General features: G+C 50.5%; 1 protein-coding gene across 3 annotated transcripts in view; it reads left to right on the forward strand.

Annotated features, from left to right (window-relative positions):
- The first annotated feature begins 6,853 nt into the window (after nucleotides 1–6,853).
- Nucleotides 6,854–27,397, forward strand: part of LOC116424631 (uncharacterized) — a 395,606-nt gene continuing 375,062 nt past the window's right edge. For 2 of the 3 annotated variants that reach the window (XM_076368087.1, XM_076368089.1), the window contains exons 1-2: nucleotides 6,854–7,131; nucleotides 7,757–8,064. The gene's annotated coding sequence lies outside the window, so the exon portion shown is untranslated. Of the gene's footprint in view, nucleotides 7,132–7,536; nucleotides 8,065–27,397 lie in introns of those variants that run through there. The other variant, XM_076368088.1, reaches the window with a different exon arrangement.

Consider the following 27,397-nt stretch of genomic DNA (forward strand, 5'->3'; position numbering starts at 1 on the left):
TTTTAAACTTTCCGCGTTGCACGGCGCACACCGGCGCACGTACACGCCCGCGCGAAATCCACCCACTGTACCTGTATAATCCATAAAATTCTTATTTCCCGAGTTCCACCGTAGGTTCGCAAACTTTTAAATTCTCCACGGCGCGGCATGCGCGATCCGTCCCAGCCCAGGAACGCGTCTACCGACGTTTCGCGCCTCTTTCAGAGATATTTCCCTCTCGAATGCGCTTCTCCGCGTATTAACGCTCGCCGTTAACCATTTACACTATCGATGCACGCCTGGCATTCCAACGTGAATATCTATAAATATCTTCTACATTCTTTTCAATATTTCCATAGAATACCTTCCCTTCGATGATGCAAGATTAATTAACCCTTCGCACTCCGTCGTCTAGAAACAATTTTCTTCTCTATAAATCGTCAGCGATATTCATCTTTTTCAATATATTCCTAACCCCAAAATGAAAGGAAATATGAAAAACACTTGTCAAATATTTTCAGCTTAATTTATACCGTTACATCGTCTTACATCTTTATTCGCGAAAAAAGCGAACATCGTTCCGCTAGAAACGCCAAAGATCGATCGGTAGAGAGAAATTTCACTAAAAAAACTCGTTGGTATGCCGGTTAACGAATCGTTCGAGCAGGCAGGAAGGAAGCAACCGCGCGCGTTTCTCCCGTGGAAAGTGTATGACGGACGCTCACGGGCGAAACGAGCATACGTTACGTCCGCCCGACGTTTACGGCATTTGCATCCCCGCCGATCGAATTAAAGTTCCCGCGGCGCGAGATATACGACCGTAGGGGGAGACGGTGATCCGACGTGAAATATCTTAGCACTCGACAAGGGGTTTCTTGTCCTCCCTTCGTCAAATTCGCGCGGGAACGACCGATAGCGGCGAGGGAATCGCGGGGTGAAGGGATGCAAAGCACGGTGGGAAGAGGTGAAGGGTTCGCTCGTGCCAAAAACGAGCGGTCTCGTGTCCTCCGTTCCCTTAGGCCGGGTTTCCACGTGCCCGCGAGAAACCGTCGGCCCTCGAGCGAGAACGAGCGGATTACCGTTTTCGGCTTTCATCCTCATGAGAGGCGGATCTCTCTCCGCTTTTACTGCGTCGTCGCGCGGAATCCTTTTTTGATCCCGGTAAATGTGATAGGGGGAAGGACAGGAGGGGAAAAAACTGATATACCCGTGCCCGGCTCTTTCTGCACGGGAAATTCCGGGGATATTTTATTAAGGGTGAACCCGGTGCCTTTCGGGAAAAGGGAAGACGGCCGAAAGCGGCGCGACGCGAGGCGACGCGCGCGTCGCTGAAACGAGGAGGGCGGGGGACGCGATGCTGGCTCGATTAGCCAAATTAGTATTCCCTGATAAAGGAAAACAAACGTTCCGCGTGTACGGTAATTTACGTGATAATACATCGTTGGTTTATCGCGCCGGATTCCCCGGTAAACAGCGTATATCGGTAAACTCTGATTAAACTAAAAGGATGAATTCATTAAAATTACGTTCGTGCCGACCCACTAATACAGCCACGGCCGTTCGGTGCCGCGAACAATTGAATGTTTTAAATGGAACAATCCGCGTATGGATTGTTCGGGGGCCAAGCTTATTAAAATAAATGCGGTTTATAATGAACTTTGATTGGATCGCCGGGAAGGTAATGGCGGTTTTGCGAACGACCGAGTGAATTTGCTACGATGTTATCGGTTTATTCCGTCAATCGTATAATGTTCATTGTTTTCCTTCCGTTGCACTTCGCTACCGTCACTGTTGTTCGGTTCTTTGTTGCAAAATGCCTTATTCTCTTTGAGGCAAACGGGGAAACATAATATTCCAGTTCAAAGTTTAATGTTCGAACCCCAACATCAAGGGATACTCAAATAATCCCCGAACGTCCATCCCGTTAATCCAAGTATCAAACACGACTTTCCTTCATTATTTCCACATAGTACCATTGTTCTTTGTACTCGAATATTTTCTCGTTACGTATATTCATAACCTTTTAATAGAACATTGATTAATGAACTTTTGTCTGCGTTAAGCAGAAATAACATACGAATCAAAGCATCATTCCGATGCTTCATATCCAAGTACATTACATTAAATAAATACTACACCTACGGACGTTTATTCTACATTATTCTACTGTTCCTAAAAACCACACGTTCGTCTATATAAATCGCGAAACTTGTAGCTTCAAACCCAGTGTATCTTAATACGTATTCGCATAATTGCACGACTCAAAATCAACTTGAACCGCTACAGAATAATATTTAAACAATTCAATTTCAATATCAAATTGACTTCGGGAATCTAGTTAACCTTGAACATCGTTTTCCAATTGTCTCGCGTCAAATGGTTACTAGGAGCAGTCTCTCCAAGCGTTAAAAATATTCTTCTTCCGGACTCCACTGAAATCACGATGGAAAGCCGTGTACCTGCTGGGCAAGAAGGAATTCGTCCGGTTGTCCGTTGCGGTCAGGTATGCCGGGAATGGACCCTAGAGTAGGAGAGCGAGCGGCCGACATCTCTCGAGACAAGGGAGAGCGTCGCGTCGCGTCGTCGCGAGGATATTTGCGAGACCGTTTCAATCCTGGCCACGCCGTTCGGCTTTTTATTTTCGCGGAGCGCACGGACGCCGCGTTAGGAAAGCCGGACGTACGGTTACGGCGTGCACATAAGAACGTACAATGTATTTTCGCCCTATCGGCCGCAGTCCTCTCGCGGCGTGTCGATATCCTGCTGTCCGCGAAGCCTTTGACCCCGGAATTGCCGTCCGCTTTTAAAGTCCCGCCCAGCCGTTCTTTCCCGACAGCGTTCTGATTTTTCCGCCTCGAACCGCCGACCCACTCCCCGCCGCGCTGTCACTCCCGGCGACGCGAAACTTGGGGAACGCGATGTAACTCGTGATTAATAAACATGTTATGTAAAAAAATTGCAGGAGCAGCGACGTCGGGCCGCGGGCCGAGGAAAGTTTCCGTTCCCTGCCCCGGTGTCGCGGACCGTAAACTTTCTGCATGCTTAATAATAACGTCCCCGGCGCCTTCTAATTACCGGTTACGCGTATCGGGGCTGCTCCCGAGAATCTTGAGCATTCCTTGCGTCGTTTGATCTTCTTTGGAGAATGGAAGTGATTATTAACTGCTCGGAATCACCGTACTTTCCTTACGCTTTTGTCGAGTTACTGCCGATACTGGGTAAAGTTTGGCATTCATCTTCTTATTATTTTTAATACTGGATTTACGGACGTTTATTTTACAGTTCGTTTTGTCCTTCCTAGAAGGCTACATGTTTATTCGTGGATCGTGGAAATTCGCGTGTTAAGAACAGAGAGTTATAATGTGAATTCGCATAATTGCATTAATGAAAGTTAACTTGAATGGTTACGAAATAATGTTTTGAATATTCGATTTCCGTTAAATTTACGGGTTCCGCAATTATCGGTGATCACCGGACTGCGGAGCTTCGTGTGAATTTAAATTCTTTAGAGTATAATGTATAAGAGACACTGCACTCTTCTGGTTCGATGGGTTTACTTACATGGCGATTTAACGATCTCGAGGACAAGAAATCGGGTTGCAGTTCTGGATACTTGAGTTGCCTTTAGTTACCCTCGCTACTTAGGCAGAGCAGCGCGGCCTAGCTGCTTAAGCAAACATCGAAGCTTTTGAATATATGTATTAAGGAAACCGGGATATGTTGATGTAGAGAAATCTTTCTGACACCGGGTATGCGCAGTCCAACCGGGACGAGATACAAGAAGGTGTTTGCTCGGGCCGCTAATACGACGGAGTGCACGTGCAGGCGGATGTGTGCACTGGCAGACTTTATTGAATTGTTTCGATTCGTTGTGATAAAATGCAGGTATTCCCGTTGATCGTAAAAAGCTCGCGGAGTTGATTCGCGAAGCTTTATATTATGAATTAATTCGATTTCATATACTCCGTCCGAAGGTGTTTTAATTTTGTTTCCTTAATTGAAATTAATATATTCCCTATATGAATTGGAATATACACACATTCATCTGCATACGAACTTAATATCGTGGTCGCTTAACACGACCATGCGAGTGAAAGATGCAATCAACCGAATTCTCATTGATCAATTGCTGAACTAACAGAATATGTTAATTGTATATGCGTGTAGTTCGCGATTAACAAAGAAAAGAAGAAGAAATAAGAGATAATCGTAAGATCAAAGTGTCGGAGAAGAATAACGTGGATACGAGACAATTCGGGGCGCCAAAAATTTCTGTATTATTTTTTCCACTGCGGCGGAGAAGCGCCGGAGGCATCGCCGCAACCACCTTCGACCCGGCCAATCGAACCTCGCAGCCGGCGTTCGTCCGTCTCAATCTTGATTCCCTCGCGTTTGGCCAAGCCCAAAGATATATACGGGAATCCATTATGCGATTGGCGAGTTTAGGTTTCCCGGAGGTGGCCACCCCATTCGTAAGATGTATTCGCGCAGCAGTAGCTTCGAGAGACTCCCCGATCCTTCTTGCGCAATGAGCGGCATAAATCACCGTTCGCGTGATTCAGATACGCGCGATATATCAGTGACAGATAGTATTAAAAAAGAAGGATGGATGGGGGAGGGGGGGACGGCGTCGAGGCAGGAACCGCGATGCCATGGCAATGTACCAAAACGCGACCTTAGCGCCAAGTCGCTCGTCGAGCCGAAATAATGGCGGACCCGCAATTTATTAATCAATCAGGATCGACGTTATTTCACCGGACGTTTCCGTGCAAGTTGTTTCGCTTCCACCAGCCCGGTCGCGTTCGACTATTTTAAATAAATTCCGGTCCAGTTTGTAGAATTTCAGACAGCTTTAATCCAATTGTATAATCCTATTTCCAATTTTACTTGGCGAATCCTGGTTTCTACTTGTTACAAGCTGCATTACAAGCAACGGCGACACGAATGTTCTTAAATAAAGGAGTAGATTGTACAGTAGAAATATCGATATTAGCTTCTATGTTTGCGGAACATTCGTTACTTCTCTTGGCAAGCGGTATCAGTGTATTGAATCCTTTTTCTAAGGTCCTACGTGTTGGTATCGGATTTCCAAATCCACAATCACCGCGTTTCACCCGGCTTAAGTCGCGGAAGGACAACGAAAACAAGAGGCAGCGGTTGGTGGCGCGTGTACAGGTGGAAGGGTAGGTGTTGTCCTAAACGAAATCAATAAAAAGATTAGTCCACTGTCAAGAGTGGGGCTCCCGCTAAATCGGCAACGCTGCGGCTGAGCGGGCCTTAAAATCCCCGAAGGCAGGGACGAAATGTGCCGCGGCGAGGGCCGAACGAAGAAACGCCGAGTGCCGGGGAAAGAAGGGAGACGGTTTCCGAAAGCGCGCACCGCTGTTCGAGGGGGTAGCGGCCGGAGAAAGAGGGTGAAAAGCGGGCTAACCGAGACAGAGTTACGTGGAGGGGTAGGGAAATATAGGTAGGGAAAGCGAGATGGCAGGAGGAACAGAGAAAGAATGAGAGCGGGCAGAGGGGAACGGAGCGCGGCAAACACGAATGGGTACGTTGCAGGTAGCGATGGCTTCGAGGCATTTAGAGTCGTTGAGTCAATCCTGGAAACTCAATGTATCTACGGTTCCTTAGAAAACATGAAACTTGTTTCGTTAATGACTGCTGATAGATTTCGTTTCATCTTCTGTCCTTTGTTAATGGAAAGCTTGGAATCTTTGTGCCATTTTCACGCGACGTTTGCGTTGAATTAGGTTTAGAATTGTTTAATGATTTTACTGGCATCTTCGTAAACAGATTCTGAAACTTTTAATTACTCGTCTTTCGGGAATAGAATTATTCCTCTTCGCAGAAACTCGTAGATTCGCGTAGTACGTCTATGCTTCCAGGAATATACGATTCGACTGCGAACTTTCGCCCAAGCATACATATCTTTCCCACTCTGAAAATTCCCCACCACTCAAACTCGAAATTACCGGACATCATCGCGAGTCCGGACTCCGAAATACTCCGTTCGGAGGAGGAAAATATTTCAAAACAGGGGGTTGACGATACTCGTAAAAGCAGTGTTCCACGCGCCACCAGTTGCACCGGGACCCGCGTCCTACACTGGGGGCATGCTCTAGATCTACGTGTCCATTTTACAGAAAAACTGTAGCGTGTTACCGTGGAGAGCATTTTTCACGAGCGGACACAGTGTCGACAGCGAGTGTCACGGCATCGTCGAACTCACCGTTACTCGCAAGACAGTATTCGTTCACGAGAAATTCCCTCGCGATGGCTCTACCCTGAAACGAACGCGCACCTCAAACCCTTTCTGGCGCACTGTCAAAGCGAACCTTCGTTTCACCCCAACAGTCAAGTATCCCTCTAATTTCCGCTATAATTATTCATAATGTCGCAGCTGTAACCTCAAAGTTTCCCAAACGGTCTCGAGCGTTCCCGAAACATTCCCGGGTTCGCCGATGATTAAAAAGGTAACAGACGTTTCCCGGGGAAATTACTAAAGAAATCAGCTCTCAATTGAAATCTCGATAGCTGCGCCGTTCGCGAGTTCCTCCGGGAAAGTTGGAAAAACTCGATGCGACGTTGTCGAAGTGTAACACCGTCGAAAGTTCCGAAGCGGAGAGCCAAGAACACTTCGGACCGCGAAAGGCTAATTGTCCAGTGTCCTAATGCGAAATTGTTCGGGAACTCGGCTCGGAGGGACGTTGAACGGCCATCGCTACGCTGCCGGTCGGGGTTCCAGTCGAGGGGAGGCGAGCGCAGGACGAGGGTTGGGAAAGCCGAAGCGTGGCTCCTCCGGGTGGGGGTAGTCGGTACCTCGAACGACTCCGTGGGTCTCGGGATCGCCCCGCCGCGCTCAGTCCGACCCGGACGTTCGAGGGAGACGCGTCTCTCTTTCGTGGCACGCACGCGTCGTTCCGGTTACGCACGTTGCCTCCGTCGTGGTCGTCGTCGTGTCCGTCGTTACCGTCGCCGTCAACGTTGACGCAACGCGATCGACTCCCGGCCGACTCGATCGCGCGCGATTATTGTCCGGATAAGAGACACTGACTACTGTGCTCTCGCTCGCTCGCTCGCTCTCTCTCTCTCTCTCACGAACTGGAGAGTGGCGTGTGCCGACCGCATCGCACGAGGGTTGCAAACGTTACGGTGAGAGGGATGAAGAGACCGGCGGAGAGACGGACCGCGAGAGGGAGAGACGGGGAAAGTTCACTTGCATACTAGTACACTAGGGAAAAGAGGGAGAGAACGCGAAGAAAAAGCTTGCTCTCTCTCCCCCTTTCCACCCCCGTCTTTCTCTCTCTTCATCATTCTCTCTTTCTCTCTCCATCTCGGCTACCTCGCCGGCTTTCCACGGCCACGAATCGATACCACGCGACCGTCGCCGTGTCGGTCGTTCCTCTCTTCCGACCTGTTCTCGTCCGCTACCCGCGTCGATTCTTCCATTCTTCTTCTCCGCCATTCTTTTCTCCCGCCTCTCGCCTTTTCAGCCCTCCGCTCGCAGCCGCTTGATTCGCCTCGTGTCCGTCTCTCCTCCCGCTCGCATCGACGAATTTCCCGTCTCGAGCCCCGCGTGGCTCGAGAGATCCCGCGTCCTTCGGGCTCTCGGACGGTCGTGTTTCGCGGGGAATTCGATCGACGCTCGATGAATCGCCGGGACCGGAACCGTTGCCAAGCTCCGTCGCGACCCGCCGAAACAGCGACGGCCCGGCCACGGTCCCGTTGACGATCTCGAGGATAAAGGACGGTGTCAAGGTGGATGTCGTGTTTTCAGTGCGAGCCAATTGCCGGCGGAGCGCACGGGGGCGGGAACGGTCGTCGATCTCGTCGATCCCGCGGCACGTTCACAGTGTTTTGTTTATCCGTGGTGGAGAATCGGCTGCTGGATCCTTCTAGTGCGTTACTCTGTGTGGCACGTGACGATCGACGGTTGTTTGTATTTGGTGCTTAACCGCCGCTGCTTCCCGGCGACCTGTTTTCTCAACGTTTCCCTCGACTGCGAGCCGCGCGTCCAACTTCTTGGGAGATTGCCGGCGGTGCCGCACCGTTCTTCGGGATTCGCCGGTGTGGATCTCCGAAACAGTGAGTAAATGGATCTTCTACTTCCGCGTGCCTCGATCGCGACGCCGACGAAAGACGAGACCCGCGGCTCGTTACACCTGTCGCGGATTCCTACGGACAATTCCGAGCCGCGAGCTCGCGGCCGGAATTTATCGCGCTTGTAAATTTCACGCTTGGCCAAGACCCAAATGGTCGACGCTGCTAATTTAACTGTACATTTTCATTAGCCCGTGAGCCAGGACCGTTAATTCGGGAATCGCGAGACATGAGCCCGATAATTCGCGCTCGAAACCGCTCGGGCCCCGACATCTTCGGGGCACCGTCGATTCCTCGGGTCCCCGATCGGCAATCGATGCGCGCTTTCTTTCATTGTTGACCGTCCCGCGAGCTGCTAATTCCCTTTTCGAAATGAGCGACGTTTTTATGCGGCTCGGAAACGTCACTGACGGAGTGTGCTCGCTCACTGTTTACACTGGAGTTCGAATTAAACAGATGCGCGTGCTTGCGGCCACTCTTCCCGCTTTGTTGCTCGATTCTCCGCAAAGGGGACATTACTGACGAGTTGGCCAAATGTTTGGCGCCTCATTGAAACGCGAGCGATTTTTCCTTCCTGCGAAAATAAATGCAATTCGCTCGGTCGTTTCGAGTACGCGGATCGGTTTAATCAGCCGCGTTTCGTTCCGCGCGAAACGTGAAACGCGGCGATTTTTTTCGGGACGACTGGTCGCCGGCAAAGACCATCAAATCAATTGCGAAAGACATAAAATATAAAGGAGAGCTCTCGCGTTCGACCACCGTTTTCATTGCGATTTACGCTTTGAACGTTGGACGAATAGAGTGACGCGATAACAGCGGTTCCTAGTACAAATAATAACCACTGAATTCCTCGCGATACAAAATACTCCGTTTCACGCTCGTCGAAACAGCGTCGGAATGTTGGACGGCTAAGACATTCATCTGGCCCATGATTTTTTGCCTCGGCCTCCTGCAAAGAGTAAACGTGGCTTCCCTCGACACCGATTTTCAATTTTAGGAAACAGAGTGAGTCACAGGGAGCAAACACGATGAATGTCGGAGGAATAGAACCATAATGCTCCCTTCGTCAACAAATATCTTACCACAGCTCAAATATTGTCTGACCTTCGTCTCTACAGAGTCTACTGCAATCCATTCAAATCTAATATAAACACGCAGAGCGGCACAGTAATATCGTCGAACCATTGATTACTCGTCATTCCAAAATCAAATAATACAATTATGTTAAAGCGCCATAATTAACTCTTCGCACTCCGTCGTTGCGACATTGTAAGACGAGCTGATACCTTTAAAATGTATACGTGTTTCTTTTAACGACGTCGTCCATAGAGGCGCGCTCCTCACGGTAAAAACGACTCGGAGTTGCCGAGAGATATTAAAAATTGTTCGGAGTGCAAAGGGTTAACCTAAAAGCCGCAACGAAAGATTGAAAAGGAGTTCCACCGTCGGAATCTCCCACGGAATGCGGATAACGATTAGTCCGGTCGTACACCATTGTGATCCCGTCGGATCGATGACCGCCGGGCGTGGGACGGTCCATTTCGGGGCAGATCGCGAAAAAATTGGAGGGCGCGATCGAGCCGCGATCGCGCGCGCTCGCTAATCGTTCCGTGGCCGGGTCGCAGTTTTTTATGAAGGTATTTTTATCGCGCGCGCTTTGTCGTCCGTAGCGCGCGCGTGCCGACAAAGCCGGTGACGGTGCGCCGCCGCCGGCGACTTTATAGATCGTTCACACGGCGAGATGTTTTGTTCCGCGGCCGAGGAATTAATCGATCGTAAAGAGGCTAATGCGAACGATACGCCGGCCAGCCGTGCACCCGGGGAACATTTGACAAAGGAAAGCGATATACATCGATGCGGGCGTATTCTCTATTCTTGACTAGCTCGCTCGCTCCCTCTTATCATCTCACAAAAGATTCCCTCTCTCTTCGAGCGAGACTTCAACACGCGGCCAACCCCTTTGACGCAACCGCGCGCGCCGCGCCGCGCCGCGCGGCTCCAGATATTCGACGGTTCGCTGTTTACGTCTCCTGCGCGATGAATTGTTCCGCAGCCGGCTGAAGTTGTTCCGTTGCCCGATGCCGGGGAAACGAGATTCGTGAATCCTTACCTTTGTTTTCCACGGCAAGTCCCGCTTTATGCGCCGGAGCCCGGTCTCGCGGACGTGATCCTCGCGGAAGGAAGTTAGAATCACAGATTTCCACGCTCGACGTCGCGCGGACCGTATGTAGGTCAGGATAATTTTGCCTACCGGTAATTCCGGAGTCGTTTTTGAATTCTGCGGAGTGCGACGCCGCTGCTGGCCAGACGATGCTGGAGCTTCGAATGTTTTTGTCCGGAGGAAATGAGATCAACCATTGTGTAACGAGCGAGAGATTAATATCGATGTTACACTTGACGAGTTCGGCTTGGGGCTTGCGGTAGTCTAGAAAATTGTTTGGCTCTTGATTTGATGGATACCCCGTCAATTTGGTGGATACTGAATTTTTTAAATATTTATTTAGAATAGACCTTAGTAAATCCAGCGTTAATTCGTTTACGAACACATGACCCATATATGATTGCTCCATAAGTTCACTCTCGGATGCTGGAGAGTCTGCGTCGATCTCGATCGACTTTCGTCAATGTTCATCGTTTCGATGTGTTAAATAAAGGAGGATACACGAGGAAAATTATTCTAACCGTTCTTCCGTTTTCGCATCCCACGCTTCGAGGTCCATCGTCGATTCTTCGAATTCAAAGAAAATTCCCCGGCGCTATGGAAAAACGAACCGTGGCGTGTTCCGTGGTTTTCCGCAAAGTTCGTACCTATTCCTTTATCGCTCTTACGGGTTCCCCATTGTCAGTTATTTGTTGTCGATATTTCTGAATTGGAGCTGATCAAATTTCGTGGCTCGTACCCGGCTTTGAGAGGCTCCTCTCTCACGGAGCTCCGCCATTGTAGTATCCTGTCTTTCGGAATTAGAACGCGAACGCCGGGGCCCGTATGTTTCCGGTTTTACCTTCTCGAGTAACGCGTGTATCGACGAATTTCTTACTTTGAAGTCCCTCGATCGAAGCCGAAACTTCGAGAGGACTCGAGAGACGCCGACGCCTTCGAGATCTTCGTGAAATTGGGCGAAGAATCCGACGGTTTGATCCAATTCGGACATTATCAGATAAATCTCGTCAATCCGACGTGGTCATGATACAGTGGATGACTAATACGACCGACGAAGTACGCAAGATTCGTCTGAAAAATGTTTTCACGGTTTACTGAAGGATGTTACAAGGATAGGGAATAGCCTGTTAAAATAAGTGTCCCACATTTGAAAATAAAACCGAGCGGTTGCCGCAAACCCAAAGGGAAATTAAACGGCGAATGCAATTTATAGATACACACTTTGCCACTCGTGCATATAAAATCTCCACTGAGGTTTCCTGAAAGATAAAAAGCAAATGAATAACGTGCACCGATCGAAACGGTCGTTTCCCGTGGAAACATTGATCGAGAGACAGAAAAGGATCTACACGAGGGGTCCGTTAATAAATAATTGCGAAGAAAATACAGGGTCGGGATTCCGTAATTTCGTTGCTCGCCACAGATTGTTCCGAGCTTCTCTCTCCGCGTCTCATTAGATTTTATCACGGCGACCTCCCGCGGCCGGGCCGGAGCATCGGATACTCGAGACTTTATTCTCGGCTGCGGTCGAGTCGCCGAAAGTTACATACTTCCGAAAAGTCCGGCCAGATTCTGGTGTCGTTCGCGAGCAACCGGCAAACTCTGTCCCTAACTCGATTACCTTTGTTCTTAAATTCTAATTAAATCGAGGTCGGCCTCTACGGAACAGGGATTCGAAGTTATGAACACCGGGTACGTACATATTTATCGTGTGATTGATACGTTACTGGATCCTTGAACGCGTCACGGTCGATTCTCCACTATTACAGTATAAATTCCAAATATCACTCCGCTCCATTTATGTTTCCCATCTTCCCAAAATGTTTATTTCTTCCAACATCCCCTCTTCGTTGCAGAACTACCCTCCGAGAAAGTTCCGTAATATACATTCCACATGGTACCACGAAAGCCCGAGTGTCCCTGCGCTCACAATAGAATAAATATAAGCTGGTACCGTCGGAGCAACCTCTATCTATAAAAACGTGATTTATACGCGCTCGTCGTTGGACACATTTAACCGTCAATTACTCGGCAGATTACATCGGAACGCTTCAGGGAAGCCAGGGAGGCGATCAACGCCTCGGCCGCAGTTAACGCCACCCTAATATTCCGAGCGACAGATTCCCGAGTTCGGTGCAGCGATTTTTCTCTTTCCTCGGCTCTGTCCGTCGCGTGGTAGCAGGATGATCGAACGGGGGGACTCTTTTCCCGTCGACGATGTTGCCGCGTATTTATTTTTAGCCGTTCGAAGAAGGAAAACACCGTAAGAGACGGAACTTCGGCTTATTGTTGGATTCCGTCAAGTTTGTTCTCAACTACGCACCCGGATATATAAAGTTTCCAGCTAGGGGATTCCGCTCGTCCCCTCTCCGTCCCTCTCACGGTCTCGCGGGCTGCGCTTCAGCCGTGCTTAGTACGGGAAGACAATATTGACTCGGTCGTTTCCCTCCCCGGCCACCCGGAGGGGGCAAGTTTATTTTCAAGGGCTTCCGTTATCGGCGGAATCGTTGAATTAAGCGTCCATACGATCGCCGTTTCCCTCGGACCATCAACGGGCTCGATATTTCTGATCGCTACTGGTATACGCTGCGCGTATCACTCGCTCCGCAGCGCGCGAGCGAAAGATCGCTCCCCGCGAACTCGCCTAATCTGTTGATCGGTAGGTTTTTAACGAACTTGGTTGTCTTCGTTGTAGCGTCGAATCTTCCAAAGAACAAAGCTGACAACTTTGTTTTCGGATGAAACCTTGGAAAGTGGGCTTCGAGCAGCTATGAAGCGAGAATGGAGATGTTATTGATTCATTGGATTATTAACCCTTCGCACTCGAAGCTTCTTTTTATTCATATTACCAGAAACTCCGTTCTTTTGTGCTCTTTCGTGCCGTGAGCGTTCAGAGATTAAACGTCGAGTGGTTTAAATAAGGTCGAGGCCCGGGGGAAGATTGCCACGTTTTCGTTTCACGAGTGATTTATCGATAAGTGTATTTTGAAACTAGCGCGTTCCGTTACGTGCATGCGTTCGTGTTGAGAATTCTTCGCGCAGAATGCGGGGAATGCGCCACGTCTTCGCTTCGGGTTAACGTGCCAGTAATAAGAATCATCGTCGTGTTCGCAGAGAAAGGCAATTTTCGCTGATAACGTTTGAACAAGTTGAGAAAGCTATGCGTGTTTGCGTCCATTATCGATCTCGTCGTTGCATTATTCTCTCGTCCGTTGTTTATGAAGTAGTAAGACTGCATGTAGCAGTTGGACTGCGGAAGTCTGCACCTGGATTTACGTTTTCACGAGAGGAACGTAAACAGCGTTGACGCAAGATGAGGGGTAGCAGGAAATTTCTCAACTTCCGATGGAATTTCTGTTAAGATGGCTCCTTTTGAAGTTGCGGATAGAGTGGCATTGGTCCTTCGAAGACTATTGCGCAATTTGCTTGTCTTGCGAGGACCACCCTTAAATATCTACTACGACTCTAATACATTAACTCGAACAGAATCGTAGTTGATCAGAAAATTCCAATGAAATACAACATGCTGCAATCTGGATCATCTAAACCACTAATGCATCGTTTCTCCTTCGTCCCGCTGCTTGATTATCCCAACTACACACTTAACTACCCGAACCATCTCAGTCCCAATTAAAGATGTCCCACCACAAAAACTTCCTGAAGCATCCCTAACTCGGCCGCAACTATCCCAAATACCAGACCAACAATTTCAATAGACTTTCCGCGCCGTCCGCGCCGGCAACCCCAAACAATTAGCTCCTTTTCAAGCAGGCCCGTATAATTTCCATTAGCCAGCGGCCAAGCCGCCGTGACAAGTGAAAGCGAGTGTGCGCGTGTCATCGCGAGCAGCCAGTTCCCATTAATTATTGTTTTTACTTTCGCGGCGCGCGCCGCCGTTCGTATCAGCATATTCGCCGGGAGCCGGGCTCTAATTGAGCGTACCCTCGTTCCCATAAATATCGGAGGGTCGTGCTCCCGCCGCCCCCCAGTTTTTCCTGAAAAGAAGCTCGGTGAACTTGCCCGTACGGCGACGGGACGTCGACGCGACGCGATGCGACGCGTACACGTACGCTTATTTAAATACCAAATAGACCGGTCCCCGCGAGCCTCGTGGCCTGTGATTTTCCTGGCGAGAGGGTGCGCAGCAGCGGCGGGGACGCAGGGGTTAGACGGTGCGCCCTCAAACGAGGCATAAAATCGGAGATGAGTCTGTCGTCGCGAAACGGGCTGCCGCTCGGTCGAAGCGAAAAAGAGAGAGAGAGACAAAAAGAGAAAGAGAGATATGGAGCGAGCTTGCGAAGGGAACGGAGAGGGGAAGAGCAAGGGAGACCGATAGAGAGGAATAACATGGGTCGCAAAACAGTTTCGAAGGGTGCGCCGGCATTAATCAATCTAAAAGAATCGGCTCCTCGCGAAATCCCGCACACGTAAACCCGCGCCATTCATTTCGACGTACTCGCGCCTACACCCCGTCGCGCGCGGAATATAAAAGCACGTGGGGTGGCTCGGCCCCTCGACCCTTCGAGATTTATTTTCCCGTGAATGGACGAACACCGACTGCGGCGGCGGCGGCCAATGGAATTTTCATATCCTAGATGGTAATCTATTATCTTTCGAACCGGCGGCTCCTCGACGAGCCCCGCGTTACGGTCGCGCGATTAAACGCGGACGGCTAATTGCTCGAAAACAAGCGGGACTCCTATAGACCGTCGAATCCGACCTAATTGCGGACGAGTGGAGGCTCGTTATTAACTCTTCGCGGTGGTTATACTTTTCGGCGCGGAGATCGCGGTCGGGATTGCGGGCTCGATTAACTGGCCCGTTGCTTCGCGCGGTCGAATCGAGTTAGTTTGATGAATTCGAATTGGATTCCGCAGACGCGGACGTGCTTTTTTGTAACGTAGGCGTCCGACCGCAAGAATTCAAAAAGCGGAAAGTGGAGACCGTCGACGGTGAACTGTTTTTAAACAGTCCGAGCCCGGCACCGGCCGCCGGCTAGGAATCCGTCCCTCCGGTTTCGGTATAAAACCGTTTCCGTGTCGCTGCGGTCGTTCGGGGCGAGGAAAAATCGCGCGGCGTCGCAAAAAATGGACCGAAAATCAATCTACCCGCGTGCTTCCATAGAAACATCAGCGACGCTGGACTCGCGCGCGTCGGCCGAGCGTTCTCGCGATAACGGAGAGGGGCAACCGGTACACGTTCGCGCGCGAGTACGCGAAGTTGGACGGAGAAAGAGAGCAGAAGCTGGAAGAATCGACTGAAACTTTGAGGAAGAGAGGCAGTAGAATCCATAGAAAGAGAAAGAACGACGGTGAGCCCGGAGGAATAGGAAGAGGAATAGGGCAGTAGTTAGAGGAAGCAGGTTGCGAGCTATACGCGAAATTCTGCTTCTCGTTTCTTTCTCTTTAGCCCGGGATTCGAGTACCGCCCACTGCGAAACGAGCTACGGGACGGCGATAACAATGGGGTTGTTTTTACGAGCATCGTTTCCCTCTCGGTCTCCGTCGCTCCCGTTGCTCGGCTGGCATTCGGGGGAACCCCTGGATGGCAACAGCTAGGCCGACGCTACGGGACGCGCGGTCCGTTCGTTCGTTCGTTCGCTCGTTCTCTCGTTCGGACCCTCGACACACGAATTAATAACCGTTTCAAACCGCTCCGCCGCCGCTCCGGAATTAAAATATCCTTGCCGGGGGTTGGTACCAGCGACAAATCCCGCAAAGGGTCGGACGACGGACACAGGAAAGCGGGAGAGGGCTCTGGTCGACCAAAAGCGGCCGCCGGTGACGCGGTGGGGTAGACCGGCGCGCGGATTGTCCGCAAGAATTAATCACTCGTCCAATCTGCGCGAAATCACGCCGTGTAATCACCCTGCGAGGTTTGTTATTAGCGGTTCGCGGCGCCGCGGAGCGCGCGCGGACGGTTTAAAAGTCGCCGGAAATCGCGCGGATTCGGTGGAACCGTTACGATTTACACGCGGCCGCGGAACCTTTGCTTTTTCGCTTGTTTCTTTTTCAAGGCTTTGTGTATCGATCGATCCTCGTTCGACTGTGTTTTCTTTTCTCTTGTTTTTCTTTGTATTATTTCTTCCGATCGACGGTCGTCCTACTGTGATTCCCAACGCCGACTCGTTGAAAGTTCGATTTTCTTTTGTTCTTTTAATCTGTTTCGGTTATCCTTCGTTAGGAGGAAAAAACGATGGCGGACGCGCGGTGATCCTTTGTACAGAAACACGTTTGTCCGGATGTAATCGGGGCTCGTTTGTCTTGAAAAATTGGCCGGTGATCGGAGCGAGAAAAGCCGAGCCTGCATGATATATAGGAAGCAAAGCGCGCGTATCGCGGCGATTGCATCTGAATCCTGCAATTACGCGGCGGCCCGATTGGCAGCGTGCGTCGCGCGTTAATCGACGCTAACCGATGTACTGCCGAATCCGCTTTTTGTCTAGCCGCGTGTGATCCGGCCGAATTTCCGCTGGACACTTTTCTGGTAATTAATATTCATCCGGGAAGGACCAAAGCTGTACAGAGTTCTTAGCGCGTGCGTATTTCATTCGAAACGTTCAACGAGTACGGGAAAAATTTCATCGCAGCCTGAGTGTGGAACTAGAACTAAATTGCAGAAATTTAACTGTTCGTCGCTAGCGCTAAACATTTAAAGAGTACGAAGCACAGGAGATCCGAGAAAGACACCGAAAGTCATAAATTACGAAAATACATTTCCCGAAACTCATTGATCGCGGAAAACAAAAGGCTCCTAACGATGAATTCCAATGGAACACAGACAGGCCACCGGCAAGAGCAACTCCGCCGCTACCCCAATAACAGAATTTGTTACGCAACTTCCGCCCGGGGAACGTGATGCTATTCTCAATCCACTATCCGATCCGCTATCGATCAACGTTACCGGCACGAGCGGAGACCGCCGATCCATCGTAGGCGGTTGAACATTAATTTCCAGCTAAGGGAATTAAAGCGGGGGAGCAGGATATTGGAAGAACGGGTTCTAATTTAAAGAGAAACACGTGTATAGCCGGCTATCCCCCGGCTCCGAAATAGCGCGCCGGAAGAAAGGGGGAGAAGGACGGACAGAGGGAAGGAGGAAAAAGGGAAGAACGCGAGGCCGGACTAAGATAGATAAGGCCTCGTTATGGATTCCGGCAGCGTGCACGCGGCAGGACGTCCTCATTGCCCGAAGTGTCCTGCAAGATACGAAATAATGTCGGTGTGCATCCCGCGACACAGGGATAACTTATCCCGTCCACGCCCCGTAGAATTCCTCCTATCTGCCTCTCTCGAACCTCCACTATCTCTGCTTCCGTGACCCCGCATCGTGCTTCCAATCTTCAGCGCCACCGACAAATCTTTCTCGCGCAGCCTTCCTCTCTCTCTCTCTCTCTCTCTCTCTCTCTCTCTCTCTCTCGTTCTCTCCGTCTGTCTCCCTCTCGGCCACCGTCGAACCATTTCTCACTTTATTTCCCTCCCTCCGCGTCGATGCCGCTAAATCTATAACGCGGCGTCGCGAAATTCGCCGGCTAACGGAGGCCAAAGAGATTTCCCGGTGGCCGGAGTCCTCGGGGAATGACGGCGAGCGGCTAAGAGCCGAGGTATTTCCTCATTTTCGAATTAAGTCGCCGAACGCCTCGCGATTCGCGGACGGCCGCTGCCCCGTTTCCAGCGTCACCCTTTCTTCTCGGCCGTTTCCCCGGTAATTACTCAAGTTCCATTTAGCGTGCGGCCATTAGCAGCCCCGCTCATCGGGATTTTCTAATCCGGCCGCGCTGTGCTCGCCCATCGAACATTTACACTTGTACAAAAGTGTTCCCGTTATCCAGGATTGTGTTATCTGCGACGACAGAGGACGGCGGCTGCGGGACAGGGCGCGGAGGGCGGGCGGCCCCGGGAACGGTCCACTTAATTAACAGCTTGTCTCCTGATAACGGAGCACGGGGAGATGTTCTTTGACAGTGCACTTCGGGTAGACGACTAATTACAGGGCCGAGGAATAGTAGACGATTTAATTTATCCATTCCAGCGACTCCGTTTAATTATCTTACGCAATAATGTCTCCTTCTGAGGAAGTATTTGAATACGTAAGTCAAGTGCCCTACGGCGCGCTCTTCGCCGGGCGAGAATGCGACACGGGGGCCGTTCCGCAAGCGGAACGGCCGTTCAAAAATCCACCCGCCCCCGCCCCTCGAGCGTGGGATTGCGCTCGCGCCGCCGGATAAAACGTTCCGCCGCGATCTTCGGGACCGCTACTCGTCTACCGGCGCGTTTCTCCTCCGCGAGAATGAAACGGGAAATTAAGGCGGCGCGGAAAATAATGAAAGATTCCGGCGGTCGGCCGACAACGCCCGATCGAATTAAGTTCTACAATATCCCCGCGACGACGCGCGCCGCCGAGGATCCTAAGAAGTAGAAACAAGTCGGCCGGAGTTTCCGAACTAAAGCCCGGCTCCGCGATTCACCGCAAACTCAGCCGAGCGTGCCGGGCTTTCAGCTCAAAGGGGTAGAGAGCGTCGCTCGACGAGATTTTCCCCATAAAATCACCGAGGAGCGTCTCAGTTTCGACCGAAATTGGAAACAACGGGTCCCGATACCGACTGCTCGCTAAGGAATTCGCTGGAGGACCGAGGAGGCTCGATCTCGCGTCGCGGCTTTTCCTCTCTCCGCCGCGTTCGAGAGGCGAGAAAGATTCTCTCGCGGGTTCCCGACCGCGCGCGGCTGCGGGATAAGTATTTCGCGAGCCCTAGACACTTTTGCGTTTGGTATATTCTATTAGGGAACGGAGAATAGTTGCGTATCTAGCGACGGAGACGGTGTCTGGGAGAATCTGACTCAGACGCTCAATAGTCACGAGAGAAAGCGACAGTTGCAACCCTTGCGGACGAGAATTGTTCAAACTTTCAAGAACTGTCTCCATAAAAAGCTCAGTTATGCATCGCAGTCTTAAATACTGGAACGAGGGAAACTACACGTCAATCTCTCGTTATTTCAATAATTAAATCGTTCGTTCGTAGCTTTCGAATATGGATATCGAAGCTGGAAGTCGCCATTATGGCGGCGTTCGGCCGCAAAGGTTAAGGCGATACGATTCTGTAGAAGGATACGGCGGTACGATCATTAAAAATGCATCTATCCCGAAATTGTACTTCTCCCTGTATTTTCTTAATCCAATTTTCATAAGCCCTATGCACCGTAATCTTCAAGTTCCTAATGGATAAGACGGCGCTAGGTGCGCGGACACGCGAAATCGTGAGCAGCCGCGTACCCAGGCGCGGCGGCTCGAGTTTTCCTCGAGCGGCGAAACAGGGGTCAACTTCGAAACTTTTCCCCGACGGTCCGTTTCGCTTCTGCCACGGAATAAGGTGGACCGGTTAAAAAACGAGGGGAGAGGGCCCAGCTAAAACGGAAGGAGGTGACCGAGGAACCGGGGCTCGGCTCGCGCCGATGAAAAATTCACGTCGACGATAACTCGAGCGTTGCATTTTTCATAGAGCCGCGAAACTTTCTTATCCATTGCTTACATCCGCCGGAGTTTTCGATCCTGGCCAACAACCACGCGCCTCCGGAGACTGATAAAGGTTCCAGCGGCCGCTCGTTGTTACGCTTTCGTTTATACCGTTCCTCTCTTTACGCTTCTCGCCTGTAATTCCTTTGCTCGGGGAATCAGAGATCGATTGGGACACGGCTACTTAATCTTGCAGCCATCCATCAGTGTAAGAAGACTCTGTACAGTGATCGATGTCGACTAAAAATCCTTAATGCCTCCGTAACTGCATAATAACGCGAGGATTGTGATACCGAATGATCAATAATCGCGTCTATCTTCGCCACGGAAGAATAAACGAAGTTGTTGAGATTCTTGTAACAATCAACGTCTTAATTAGGGAAACCTTATTTACTAGAAGCTAAATTTAGTGACCTCTCGCTGGATTTTAGAGGTTTGACAATGGCTTGGGCGAAGAACTTTGTACCCGTTTTACGCGGATATGTACACTAATGTATGTACTAATCATTTCGACACCCAATGCAACTCGACTATCGATGTTTAGATGTCATTACGATGCGCGATACGTCTTTCCAGCGCGAGAGGTGAAGCGGCTTTAATGAAACAGCTAGGTCTACCAGCGTTCCAGCCGTGACCTCTCGCCGCGTACCCGATTTCGCTTTTCCGCGCGCTCTCACGGCCAGCTCGCAGCGAGGCGCTAACGCTCGTCACAAATAGACACCGCGCGGAGTGACATCGCTCGACGCGAATGATTCGCCAGCGGGAGACGTCCGTCCGATGACAGTTCGGCGCGTTACGTCCGCCGTCCCCATTTTCCCCTCTAATTTTCTGACGGCCCCGGCACGTGGGAAACGATGATGAATGCGCCGAGCACAAAAGCTGGCCGGTGTTTGCCCTCCGCCCGCGCCCGTCGGGTCGTGAATCAGTCGACGTCCATATCACGGCGAATATACATTTCTTAATGGCCAGCTCCGCGGAAAATATCCGCGCGCGCCGCCGAGAACTTTGCACCGGGTATTCAGAGAGTCATTCGGTTAATTGTTTATGCGAGCTCCTTGCTCTTCGCGAGGCATGCACGCCGCCACTCTAGTTCCTATAGGCACGCTACTATAGTATCCTGTATAGTAAACCTATAGTTACAAGGTGCTTCGCGATTGAACACGCCGATAATGTTCAGTCACTTTGTTCCTGCGTGTAGTGGATGTACGCTCGGTACAAAGTGATCCCTTGTTCCGCACTTTTATACGGTGGACATGGATTTTGGCACAGTACACGGTTCCCTGTACAAGTATCTATAACCGTTAACCAACCTCGCCCCGTAATTTTCCAACGGGAAAAGGAATTAATTGAAAATCTTCACTATTAGCTCCTTTACATATAAATCCTTGACAGGACAAATGAATTCCTCTTACACCTTCGAATTTCACTACTGAAATAAATTCAACTCTAGAACTAGTGCTAAATGTAACTAGCAACGTTCCCAAAACTTACAGTAATAGATTTTAATTTCTACGAATACTAATTACACACGTCGTTACGGCGCATGAACGTCCCATCGGTGATTCCCGTCCGATATCATTGTCTGGCGGAACGCAGCGGATTTCGTCGAGCAGAAATGGTTGCGGAATTGGAGAAATCCCGAGACACGGTAGAACTGATTCGCAGGGGGTGCGCAGTGCTCCGCGGGGTTGCGATTAACTCTTCGGGAAGCGGATCGAGCCGCTTCCGCGATTAAATATGCATGATTTGAGGTGAATATAAAATATCGGGGAGAGTAGCTGGGCTCCCGTAGGGTGCACCGTGTCGGTACACTCCGTGCCATCTGCGCCGGAGGATTTAAAGGACGAAGGATTCGTCGGTCCCGGGGGCGAGCGCTGTAAGTTAGAGGAACCAGAGGTTAAAAGATGGCTGGAGGGAGGGGCGAGTGCTCTGGAAGGGGCAGCGAGGGGAGCACCGCCGGAGAGAGAGGCTGTTTGCTTTCGAAGACTGGAGCAGCTCCGGTTGCTTATGAAGTCTGATCGCGTAAGATGCTTCCCTTACCCTCGGAACTCTCGATCCTCGGGCCGCTCTCGTTTTCGTTCCCGTTCTTCCTCCGCTTCTCTTTCACCTCCGACGCACCCAGCACGGCCGACGCAGAAGTGACTCCGGGAACTTCGTGTACGTACGCACGCGCCTCGGTTGTCCAATGCGTGTTGCGCGGATAACGAAGCGAAACGGTCGCGGGACTCGGAAGTTAATCGCGTTAATTGAGAGGTGGATCCTTGGAGGAATTCCTGGCCGTAGTGGGGGAGAAGAGGGACGCTTCGAATTGGAAACCTTCGTTTCTTTCTCCCCGGGAGCGGCGGTCTCGATGGAGTATTACTCGAGCCTCGAGTGTCTGCTCGGGCATCGGATGATCAGTTTCATTGGGAAACATGGGGATTTGCTGAATTTTTGAATGCTCACGGATGTTTTCGTGGGGCTCGCTCCGGCGAGCCTTCGCCCTTCGCAGTCGAGAGGGGGCGTTTCAATATCCACTCGGTTCGATGGAAATTATTCCGGCATTTAATACGAAAGTTTGTGTAACGTAATAATATATGAAAAATTCAGATGGAATATTCCGGTCCCTTAATTTCGATGGAGAGCAACGAATGCCTGCATGCAATAAGAGATCCTTCGAGCACAACGGGTTAGGGGGTGGAATCGCGATATCGATATTCGTGCGGGCGATGGTGTTTCGGCCGGGAAGCCGTTCGAATTGCAGCAATTTAATGATGCGCCGTGTCTAGTTATTCACTCGATAGAAAATAATCCATCGAGCTGCTGGAATAATTACGGTAAAGTTAGTGTAACGGTATTATCGTCGGACGGCGCGCAATATTAATCATCGGGACGGGAGACCGGTGTACGCGGCCTGATGCACGTTATTACGTTTACATGACCATAGAAAGTGGTGTGTACCACTGCGTCATTAACGCGACGTGTTAATACAGTGACAATACCTACCTAACAAAACTGTATCATAGGGATCTAATTCGCAATTTTCATCGCGACCGGGATCGTTTCCATCGGCATTGACATTCTAATGACTTCCTCGTCGATGAGCGTTCCTGCGTAAACGAGGCCGGTTTCTAATTTTTTCAAACGTTCCAATCATTTCTAACGAAATACGCTTCTTGAATAGAGATTTAAACAGATTCTCGAAGACAAATGTTCTCCGTTGTTCGCTCTTGAACGGCATACGTTGAAAAGAAAGTTGGTACGTCTATCGGAAATTTAAACGGTCCATATCAATCGAAGCGAGGCCATTGAATACATTATTAAGCAATAAAGCCTACTTAAGTGGAGAGATCCTCTAACGGAGAGCACCTCTTCCCCTTCGAAAATTGTTTCGAATGGATCCGAAACGACGGCGGTAGGCAGGACCGTGTCGCGCGCCCGATCTCCCGCTCCCGAGGAGCGTAGAAAAGTGACTCTCGGCGAATGCGCAACCCCAGGATCACCGAAAACTCTCGATCGCTCATCCAGCTCATTAAGGGGTGGTCCTTGCGGCGGGCGTTCACCTAATTTAAATATTCCTGCCGCACCGGGCTCCGGAGAGTTTTCTAATTTAACCGCGGCGCACCCTATCGATTCTTCCCTCTCCCGGCCCGGTTTCTTCTCGTTGTATCTTGGGACTCGTTAAAGTCCATTAAGCGGAGGAGAAAACGGATAGCTGGAAAAAGGAGACTGGATAGACGAGCAGCGGCGAGGAGGAAGCATAGACCTTGCGAGTAGCGATAAGTCATCGAAACTTCTGACAGTTTCGAGCGTGTAGCTACGCGTAATGAAACATTCGGATCGGTTGGTCGTCTCGTTTGCAAATTGTTTAAAATCTTCATATTCTGATGTTTCTCAGATTTCTCATCTCCTTCCGCAGGACAACATTTAACCCTTTGACGAATGTCGACATTTCGGTCAGATGAAATATTCATATTTGGAATACGAAGTTACAAACGAATGACTTAGTTACTTGAGCAAGTGATCAGTGTATAGTTCGGCTTTCTACTATTGCTTAAGCATTCGATGTGTAATTTAGCTTCATATGTTGAAAGCTTTATGTACTTCAAAGAGTCTTCGTCGGGTTAAACTTAGCGAGCGCGATAATTGTAGGATATTGTAAGCTCGTTCGTTAAACGATGCTGCACTGGAGCCATTGGAATGCAAAGTGCCGTCTGTCGAATCGCGTCGAATAGCAGCTAAACAAGGATTCGAACGGCCATAACCACGCGTATCCATCGTAAATCGTTCGCGCAAAAAACGCCGATGCGTCGAGGAACGCGACGAGACGCGATTACAACCTCTCCGTCTCGGATTATCATTGTTCTTCCGCCCGTTCCTTGTTCCCTTGGCCTCTGTTCCTCTCTTCCCGGAGCCGCCGTCGTCTCGTGCTCGGCAAACATCCCCTCCGTTGCCAACGGAGCCCGTGTTTGAACCTGTCTCGTGAACACGTGACGATATCGTAACGATGTCGGGCCGGGCTTAACGGACGGGAACGACGTCTTTAACGAGGCACACCCTCTCTCGCCACGCTCCGCTCGAAACGGCGACGAACAGACCCGGGGATCAATTTTTACGTCGTCGTTCTTCCACCGCCTTCGTTGAACGCCGATTTCAATCCGGTTATACGGTGTTTGCGTATCGCCGAGCTGTTAACGTTGCAATTAGATTACCCTGTTTTATGCCGCTCAAGTTTCTCGCTCGAAAGCGCGAGGTGTTTTAGATAACGCTGCAGGCTATTCGCTCGAACAGTTTTAGAAATCTAAAATCCTTGCGATTGTATACGATCTTCTAAATTCCACGTACGCTTTTATAGTAATCGTTCCTTCTAACTCTGTCATCAATTCACCGTATCGCACCGAAGCTTCCGAACCGATGTCGAAATCGTCACATTTAGAGTTCCATCAACTTCCGACGCTTCATCGAAACATCGCGCAATGCTACTAAAGAATTCTTCCAAATGGCGTCCACGGATCTCAATTACTCTCCCAAACTCGCTCCACCGAAACGAATTATTCGAACGGATTTCAAGAAAGTCGCAATCTCGAAACGGTCCGCAAACAGCAGCGATCCTCCGGCGAAAGGCAGGATGCGCGCGAGCCATCACTTCCCTCAATCAGCGCCTTCCTTCTTAGCGTCGCAATTATCAATTCGAAATCGTGACGCGAATCTAACCGGCCGAAAATTGATTCCGCCGCGGCTCGCAGCGCGCCGTGGTGCTCGTCGGTCGGCTTAAACGGCGGGGAACGACGGCTTTAATAAGGTGAACGCCGGAGGACGCGCGGTCGAAACGGGAGGAGACGCGAAGACGCGCGCGAGGAGGGCCGAGTCGTAGCAGATACACCGGCGTGGGCGGCGGGGCGAGGGGCGGGGAGAAAGATTTAAAGGGAGGCGAGCGAGCAACGGAAGGGACCGGCCTCGCGGTAGACGAAGCCATTTACGGGCACGTAAGCGGTTTCCATTGTCTATGGAGGTATAATGGAGTAATCTCGCGGTGATGCGCCGCCACCGAGGCCGATATTCAAATTACGCGCCTCTTACAAGTATATACACGGAACCGCTATACCGACCCTTCCGGTCGGGACCGGCGGGCCACGGTCAGCGCCGGAATATTCTACACCGGGCCGCCCAGTGCCGTATCCACCGGAGGGAGGAATCACGAGGATGGCGGAACGGGCCGCGTTATCGACCGGTAATGCAGCGGCCGGGCTAATATACAATTAGCGATATCACGACGTAATACGGATTCTACCCGACATTTGCGCCTGGCTCCTGAAGTCCGGACTATCGAGTTTCTGGCAGCGATCGCGAACCGATGTCACCCTCGCGATCGACAGGATTGTTGAAGGAGAGCTGTTCGCGGGATACTGGAAGAAAGAATCTTTCGAGGTGGATAAAATAAACTGTATCTGTGACTTGTATAGGAAATTTGAGGAATTAGGTTGAGGGAGTGACGTTCCTGGGGTTTTATGAATGTTTAACGAGGTCATTGGAAGTCGATTAACCCAGAATTTTGATCAACTGCTGCTGCTCGTGAGCATCGGTCAGGCGGTCAATCAGGCGTGTGATTGGAAGTTAAGATAGAACATGGATTTCCCTACGTATATTTCTTCAAGTTCCATACATTATGTGCAATATTGCACTCTCAAGTTAGCAGTGAGAATATGAAGATTAGTCTACTTATCACAAGTACTGTAAGAAATTGGGAAATGTCGTTCTTAAACCTGTCGCAGGGACGAGACGGAATCCGAAATATCAGAGTTCCCGCGGGTAACCGTGATTAAAAGCGGCATTAAACCTGCACGAAAATAAACAATCGCTTCGGCCGTGACGGCGAAAGAAGAATAGGTGTACCGAGCCGCGCACCGCTCCCGTGCACGGTCGTTAATGAGTGCTCGCGCAAGGTAGGCGCGACGAAAGGGGCCGCGATGGTTACGACGATACATCATCGCGCACGTCCAGAGTCACAGCCTGACGTGCAACACGCGGCCGCATCAGTCATTTAGCCGCAAATGGAATCTGCTTCCTTCCTCTTGCATCGTTCCCGCGCCTTCTGCCCGGCTATTTTACAAGCGGAAACGCAGGCGCGGCCCGAATCGGCGCGCGGAACGGCGAGGGCGGCCGGCCAGGCCGTAACGAGCTGCCACCGGGTAAACGGCGAGTTCGGAAAACCGCGTGCTACAAGCCGCGATGTTAATTAATGGCGCTAAGGGAGGAATATCAATAACGATGAAGTCCGCTCATGAACCCAGAAATACCGCGTCGGGGTTCATCAGTATTAATCGAATCTCTGGTGTCGACCACCGAGCATCCATCGAGTGATTTATGCGGCGAGAGACGCGAAGAAACGAGGGGCTGTGAAACGCTACCCCTGTAGAGCACTGCCGAATTTATTATACAAATATTGGCGTATTATAAACACGCTGGTAACGTTTCGTGATATTTTTTACAGGTGGAATCAGAGAATTTTTATGAATTTCAATCGAATTTACGTTGATTACAGTTTTGGGTTTATTCAGTTTGAGGCTAACAGTGACGTTCGCGAGGGATAAATTCTAAAATCGAATGATGCGAGCGCAGCGTTCCGATCAATTGGGACTTTGAAGACAATAGAGACATCAAAGATGAATGAGGAACGCGAACAATGAAGTTTCGCAGTAATAAGGGCTGAAAAATGTACGAAGCGGCCTTAACACGTAAAACCGGAAGCCCCGGCTGGAAAGCCGAGGAAGTCCGCGTGCGCGTTACTGTGAACGCGAAAGCCTCTTAAAGGGAGTCTTGTAATGGACTTAATTCCGACGATAAAGAAAAAAGTTTGACGTAAGTCGGCGGGGATAAACTTTTCCCTCGGAAAGGCAGATCGGCTGGCCGCGCGCATCGCGTCGGCGCGACGAGACTCGCGGTCGCGGCTTCCGAAGGATTATAAATCGACTCGTTGGATCAACAAGTCCCGGCCTTATTGGAACCTGGAGAGAAAAAGCCGACGGGAATCCCGTGACCACCGCGAGTTCCCGCGGAAGTTTCGCGAGAGAATTCGTCGGCGCGCTAGCATTCGCGCGGACGGAGGCACGTGCGGTGGAATCGAAGCTCTCCAGGCGGAGAAATTTCGCGCGCGACGCGACGCGGGAG

This window comes from Nomia melanderi, chromosome 5, assembly GCF_051020985.1.
Source record: "Nomia melanderi isolate GNS246 chromosome 5, iyNomMela1, whole genome shotgun sequence".
NCBI lineage: Eukaryota > Metazoa > Arthropoda > Insecta > Hymenoptera > Halictidae > Nomia > Nomia melanderi.